The sequence below is a fragment of the Dryas octopetala genome, chromosome 1, assembly GCF_963921425.1.
Source record: "Dryas octopetala chromosome 1, drDryOcto1.1, whole genome shotgun sequence".
Classification (NCBI taxonomy): Eukaryota; Viridiplantae; Streptophyta; class Magnoliopsida; order Rosales; family Rosaceae; genus Dryas; species Dryas octopetala.
Window position 1 is genome coordinate 16,742,608 of NC_141366.1, and position 7,422 is coordinate 16,750,029.

A 7,422-nucleotide genomic window follows, 5' to 3' on the forward strand; every position below is an offset into this window, starting at 1 on the left:
ATATATATGTATTATAACATAAGTGAATTAATAATATCACATCGCGGTACTGTCATCTCGAAAAAATACTCCATTTATTTAACACATCACTAATTTTATTACATATGTTGCAAATGTACGATTATGCATATTCGTATTTTATGAATTTTCTTTTAAAAAATTCAGATTAAATATCAAATGCAAATAGTTTTTTAGTAAAACAGTAAGACATTAAATTTTTTTTAGTTCAAATACTAATTAACTTGGAGCAAGACATTTTGAATTATGTCATAAACCATACGAAATGTGAATTTTTTAACACCGATCACTCGGGCAAAGTGCTGAGCACTTAGTGGTCTTCCGTTGGTTTTAAACACGAAAGCTTAAGCCTCATAAACACTAAAAAATAATAAATGAATTAAGTTGTGGTTGTGTCTAAGTCAAAAAGTTGTGATTGTGGTAACAAAAAAAAATTTCCAACGCCAAGTGAAACTATGTTTTTTAAAGTTGGTACATAAATTGAAATTTAGTATCTGAAGTTAAAGAAACATAAAATTTTGATAGTTAAAATTAAAAAAAAAAAAACATTGAAATTGGTACTTAAAATTAACGATCAAATTTTTTTTTTATTTTTTTTATTTTTACATATGAAAAGTATTAATTAGTTATAAATGTTATTATATGTACTATAAATATTCTTCTTTTACGTTATTATATTTTCTCACGTTACTACGTTATTATATGTACTGAAAAGCATTAATTAATTTTAATTTTTTTTTACGTCTAAAAGCATTAATTAGCAGAAATGTTATTATATTTTAGGTTAATTACAATTATATACTTCAACTATACATCACTTATCTACTTGGTACCTCCGATTCAAAAACTTTCATTCGGGTACTTCAATTTTAATATTTCGTCAACTAAGTACCTTCGTTAGTCTGACCGTTAACTGTTGAGTTGACACTGATGTCGCACATGCGGACCCACCACTAAACGTTGACTTGTCTTTAAAAAAAAGCCACATGTACAAAAATTAATAAAAATATAAAAAAAACTATTAAAATTATATTAAATAGAAAAAAAAAAGACAAAAAAAAAAAAAAACCAGCCCCCTCCCCTACCTAACTTCACCTCCCTACCTATGCCAGCCCCCTCCCTCCCCTACCCATCCCCGCCACTAACCCCCACCCCACCTCACCCAGCCCTTTCCCTCCCCTCAGCACCCGGTCACCAAACCAGCGTCGGCAACCCACCTCCCTTCCCCAGCTCTGGCCCACCTCTCCCACCCATCCAGCCCCCTCCCTCCCACCACATTCTGACTTGCCCCCACCACCCCTTCGCACCCATCCCCTCCCTCCCTCCCCCCGCTCAGACCCACCCCTCCTACCCATCATTCCGACTACCCCATCCCACCCATCCCTCTTTCCCTCCCCCAGCTCCGACCCACCCCTCCCACCCATCATTGCTTACTGGGTTTTGGTTGTTGGGGCTGGAGAGCGAGAGGTGAGAGAGGGATGAGAGATATAAGGTTGAGGAAGGGCTGGGTTAGGGTGGGTTGGGGACGGGGGCTGGGTGCGGGGTGGACGGAGTGGTGGTGGGGAAGGAAGCCGAGCTCGCGGAGCAGCTAGCCGTCGTCGTCGAGGCAGGAAACCGAGCTCGCGAAGCAACTGGAGTGAGAGGGAAAAAGAGTGACAAAGAGAAAGAGATAGAGAGATGTGGCCAAGAGAAGGTTGCCGACGCGGGGGAGGGGGTTGCTGGCCAGTGGCCGAAGAGGGGAAGGAGGTGGGTGGGTTGGGTCAGCGATGCGACGAAGAAGGAGGGATGAGAGTTTCTGTTTGCCCTTTTTTTTTTTTCAAAATTCAATAATTTTTTTTGGGTTAATTACATATATATACCTCAACTATACATCACTTATCAGTTGGGTACCTCTGGTTTAAAAACTTTCATTAGGGTACATCAACTTAAGTTTTTTGTCAATTTAATACCTCCGTTAGTCTGACCGTTAACTAATAATGTGGTGCTGATGTGACACATTGACTTGGCATTTAAAAATAGATAGGTGGACAAAAATTAATTAAAAAACCTAATTAGAGTTTAAAAAATGATACAAAATATTAAAAAAAAAATAAAAAAAAAAAATGGCTAAGAGCCCAGCAACTTCGCAACCTCAACCCTCCTCTCTTTGCCTCCCTCCCCCTCTCTGGCCAACAACTCGCAGCCCACTCCCTCCTCCCTCCCCCTCCCCTTCCCCTTCCCCAAGTTCGCCACCCAACCCACTCACCTCCCTCCCAATCTCCGGCCACCAGGTACCTCCTCCTTCGCGTCGGCAACCCCCTCCTAGCCTCGCAGCCGCATCTCTCTCTGCTGGGATCGACACTGCCAGACCCAAGGGGTCGGCGACATCACCGACCTCCAATTTGGAGCCCTTCACCCCTCACCCCCAACAACACCCCCCCCCCGGCGCCCCCTCTCCCAGCAACACCACTGGGTTCTCACCTCCTCGGCACGGCGAGTCCCTTGGCACCTTCAATTTGGTCATCTGAGCTGCGACGGTGGCGATTCGAAAGGAAAGGCCGTCGGGCTCCACCGTTGACTTTCTGTTCCCGGCAGCGATGCAATGTCGGACCACCCCCAATTGAATCCTCTCGTTGTTTTGAGCATGTTGGTGCCTTTGGATCGTTCATCGGACCACCGTAGCTCGTGAATCGAAGCTAATAAGCCAACGACATTTTGTTCTGTTTGTGAACTTTGTGTTGTTTTGTGGTAGTTGTGCTGGTCTAGGGGCGAGCTGGGTTGGGCAGGATAGGGGCGGGCTGGGGTGGGGGGGTGCGATGGAGCTGGCTGGGGCTGGGTGGCAGAGGGAGGGGCAGGGATTGGTAGGGGAGGAAGGGGGAGGGAGGTGAAGTCGGGCAAGCGGGGCTGGTTTTTTTTTTTTTTTTTTTGTCTTTTTTTTTTCTATTTAATATAATTTTAATGGGTTTTTTTATTTTTTTATTAATTTTTGTACATGTGGCTATTTTTAAATGTCAAGTCAATATTTAATTGTGGGGTCCACGTATGCCATGTCAGCGCCAACTCAGCAGATAACGGTCAGACTAACAGAGGTATTCAATTGACAAAAAATATAAGTTGATGTACCCTAATGAAAGTTTTTAAACCAGAGGTACCCAACTGATAAATGATGTATAGTTGAGGTATATATATGTAATTAATCCATTTTTTTTCTATTTTATATCATTTTTATTATTTTTTGTCCATGTGGATTTTTTTAAAGACAAGTCAATGTTTAGTGGTAGGTCCGCATGTGCCACGTCAGTGCCAACTCAGCAGTTAACGGTTAGACTAACGGAGGTACTTAGTTGATAAAATATTAAAGTTGAGGTACCCGAATGAAAGTTTTTGAACCAGAGGTACCAAGTGGATAAGTGATATATTTAATTAGTTACAGAAATATTATTTCTTCTTTTACGTTTTTCCTTTGGTTTCTTTATGGTTTGGCTTGATAGTGTCTGCTCCATAGCTAGCTTTTGTTTTTAGCTTCCTTTGGGCTTTCCCTTTTTGGGTTGGCTGTTGTTTTGTTCGATCTTTGGTTTGCCTTGGTTCTTTATTTGGGCTTTGCCCTAGCTGCTTGCCATTTTATGAAGTTTCTTTCAGACAAAAAAAAATGTACTGTAAATATTCTTTTTTATAATTAGGTTGTCATAAATAAATGATAAAGATTATATATTATACATCTCCAATTTCTGGTAGTTCCATTAAATAAGTTTATTAATTTTTAAGCACTAGTTAATCTTTATATTGTTCAGCACTTCAACATGCTCGTGTCGTAATTTCTAAATATGTATTAGTTTTTTTTATGATGCTCAGAATCATGTGAAGAAGTTGGTTTTTTTTTTTTTTGTCTGAGGAGAAGTTGGTTCAATGATGCGTTAAAACTATCTGATGATAAAACATATGTAATTAGAGATGGCATGCAATAGTCATATCATTTTGTGTTCGAGCTAGTCATGTTATTTTGGAGTTTTGTAGAATATTAGTTATTTTTAACATGATATATTTTATAGAAAATTAGGATTAAATAACAAATATCAATAGTTTTTCAGCAAAGCAGCAAAACACAATTTGTTTTTAGTTTAAGTACTAACCTAAAGTAAAACATTTTGGATTAGGTAACAAATTGGTTTACTATACAGTTATAATTGTCGAACAGTCACAGTTGTGACGGTTTTAAATTCATAAAAATTTAAAATTTATAAGGATTTAATGCTTTTGATTTAGGCTTACGGGATGAAGTCCTATAACCCAGAGACTAAACATTAAACTTTAAGCCTTGTAAATATTGAAAAAATAACAAATCAATAAAAAAATTAGGACTGTTAAACAGTCACAGCTTGTTATAACCATATTTTTTAAGGTTGGTACATAAGCTGAAATTTAGTATATATCTAAAGTGAAATAACATAAACGTTTTGCTAGATAAAATGAAAAAATATTACAATTTGGTAACTAAAGTTAACGAACCTTATATTTTAGGGAGACTTCCATTTAGGTCCTTTAATTTTATAATTTATTGACTAAAGCCTTATGACTCCTAAAATTCTAACTAAAGTCTAATAATATTGTAATCATTCCATGTTACATAATATTGGTCTATTAGTTTATAATTTTTTCACACATATCATGCGTCGAGCGCTCGGTGACTATTTTTTAGTGTTCGACAGTGCATTTTTACTTCTTTCTGAAACCCAGCCTGGTTTGTCAGCCCCAAAATTTCAGAGTTAAAACCTAACATACAGCCTCTACAAACCTCATTCTATACTCTAGGAAGGTATGAGGTGAATCCATACCCTATACTCTCAAAAGAATAAAATAATAATAACATATTTTTTTGACAAAACAATGACATACCGTATACTCTCAAAGGGTTTTAGAAAAAAAATTATAAAGTTTTTTTTTTTTCAAATAAGAAATGTTAGAAGAACTAAACTCTAATTTTTCCTATATTTTATCAATCATGTTGAATGATCAATTGACCGCCCTAACTCTTTAATGGTCGATCCTTGTACTAACTTTCTCTCAAATTGTCCAATCAATTAATGGGATTTACTGATTTAGACACATCTCTCTTTCACTCTTGTATATTAATTTTCTTCTTTCCTTCTCATGTACGTGCTTTAAATTTGTTTGAATCTCACACCGACGAAAAAATGATAAAATTGAGTTGAATTAAACACATATATAGTCAAATTGCCCAATTTTGTTTTTTCTGATAGGAATAAATTGCTCGAATTGGATACATTAAAGAGATGATCACACTCATATTTACAAGACAAAATGTGAATATCAATAATCCAGTCTAGTACCCTAACTATACATCAATATTAGCTAGGGTTACATCAACATTAATATTAATGTTAATAATGTATTAATGATCACATTGTTGATTTGATGTGAGCAAGGAAGGATGGCCCTCGTTATACTTATTTTTTGTTCAAATTGATGTGTACACTTGGGCAAATCTTTCAAGAAATTTTTGGTAGTTAGATAAAAGCAAATTATAACTAGGCTCAAGTACATTTACATCCATTAATTATAGGGTCCATTTCAAGTTGGTTCACGAACCATAAAATATTTCAAATTTCTCCATTAATTATAGGGTTTATTTCAAGTTAGTCAACGAAGTATAAAACATATCAAATTTCCCCATTAACTATAGGGTTCATTTCAGGTTGGTCCACAAACTAATAAAAAACATACAGAATGGTAGACAAAACCGAATTGGCAAAAAACTAGAATGAACCTGATTATATTTATATATTTTTTATTTAGTGTCTTTTTTCATATTTAGTACCGAAACTTTGACCATTGTCTTAATATGATACCTAAACTTTTATTTGTCTCAATAATAAGGTCTTTTTTACACATGTTGGGTTCAAACCCATGACCACTTGAGGAGAGTGAAAGTGTGAATTCTCACTACACCACTTAGCCACTTATGATATTTATGTACATGTAATATATTTATAGGCATATTGATACTTGAAATATAATAATTTATAAAATTATAATTGGTATTCTACACCATAACCTTATACACTAAACCATAAAGTTTGAAACCTTATACCTTAAAAATTAACCCTATACTCTAATAATTCTAATATATAAACTATAAATTATAGTTTTGGAATTTTAGTAATATTTTTACAATATAGAAACCATAAATTATATAAAATATAAACTAGTAATATTTTTAGACTTTTTGCAATGATAATATTTAAATAGAGACCTAAAATAATATCTTTAAAAAAAGAAATGATATATGAAATATATTTAATTTTATAAATTATTATATTGCAAGTATTAGTATGCCTATAAATATATTACATGTACTTAAATATCATAAGTGACTAAGTGGTGTAGTGAGAATTCACATTTTATCTCTCTTCAAGTGGTCATGGGTTCAAACTCAGCATGTGCAAAAAAAACACTTTATACCTTTTTATGTTTTTTGTTAGTTCGTGGACCAACTTGAAATGAACTCTATAGTTAATGAGAAATTTTAAAATATTTTATAATTAGTAAATATAAATTGACCCAATATATAATTAGTAAATATAAATGTACTTGAGCGTTATAACTAATACAAGATGAGCCCTGAAGTTGTTGCTATAGTTTTCTTTTTCTTGGCATACATGGGAACATGCCAAGTCGGTCCACCCAGATATGCCTTCAATTAAGTAATATAAATTTGTGCCCTTTTTGACTTTAGGGCACACTTTAGGACACCATCATTTGTCTTTAATTTGTCCTGCAAATGCAATTCCCTTTACGCTGGCCCATTCTTTGAATTTGTGCTTTTCTCTCGTTGAAACCCGGCCATGTTCTCCTCGATCGCAAGCCATACTTGAATATGTCCTTCAGATTTATGACTCGAATTATCTAAAAGGCTATCCCAAGGGCTATTATTTCTTGTAGTACGGTTAACACTATTCTTATTTATTAATTTGGTAAGGTGGATGAAAATTAAAAATGGAAAGAAAGGAAAAGTTGAGACTTTAATTAACACTATCTAAGTTATCTAAGTTTGGTAGGATGAAGGAAAGATTGGAGGGAAGGGAATTCATCAGTACTTGTTAGTACTTAGTAGAGCTAGTGGAAAGATAAAGAGAGCGACAAAAATATTATCAAAATTTCTTTTTCCTTTTTGTATCCATATTTGAATTAGATTGTTATTAATTCAAATTACATTAAAAAAAAAAAAAAAAAAAAAGGAATTGTCTTCTAATCCTCATGATATTGATCTTGTACTTATATGCAAATCTAGCTTTTCAAACTAACATGGGCAAGGATATTTAGTTGGGCTAGAACGTGCTAGATTGTCTGTGATTATATATATTTGAGGATGGGTTGTTACCTAGGAAAATTTGAAGAAAAACAAAA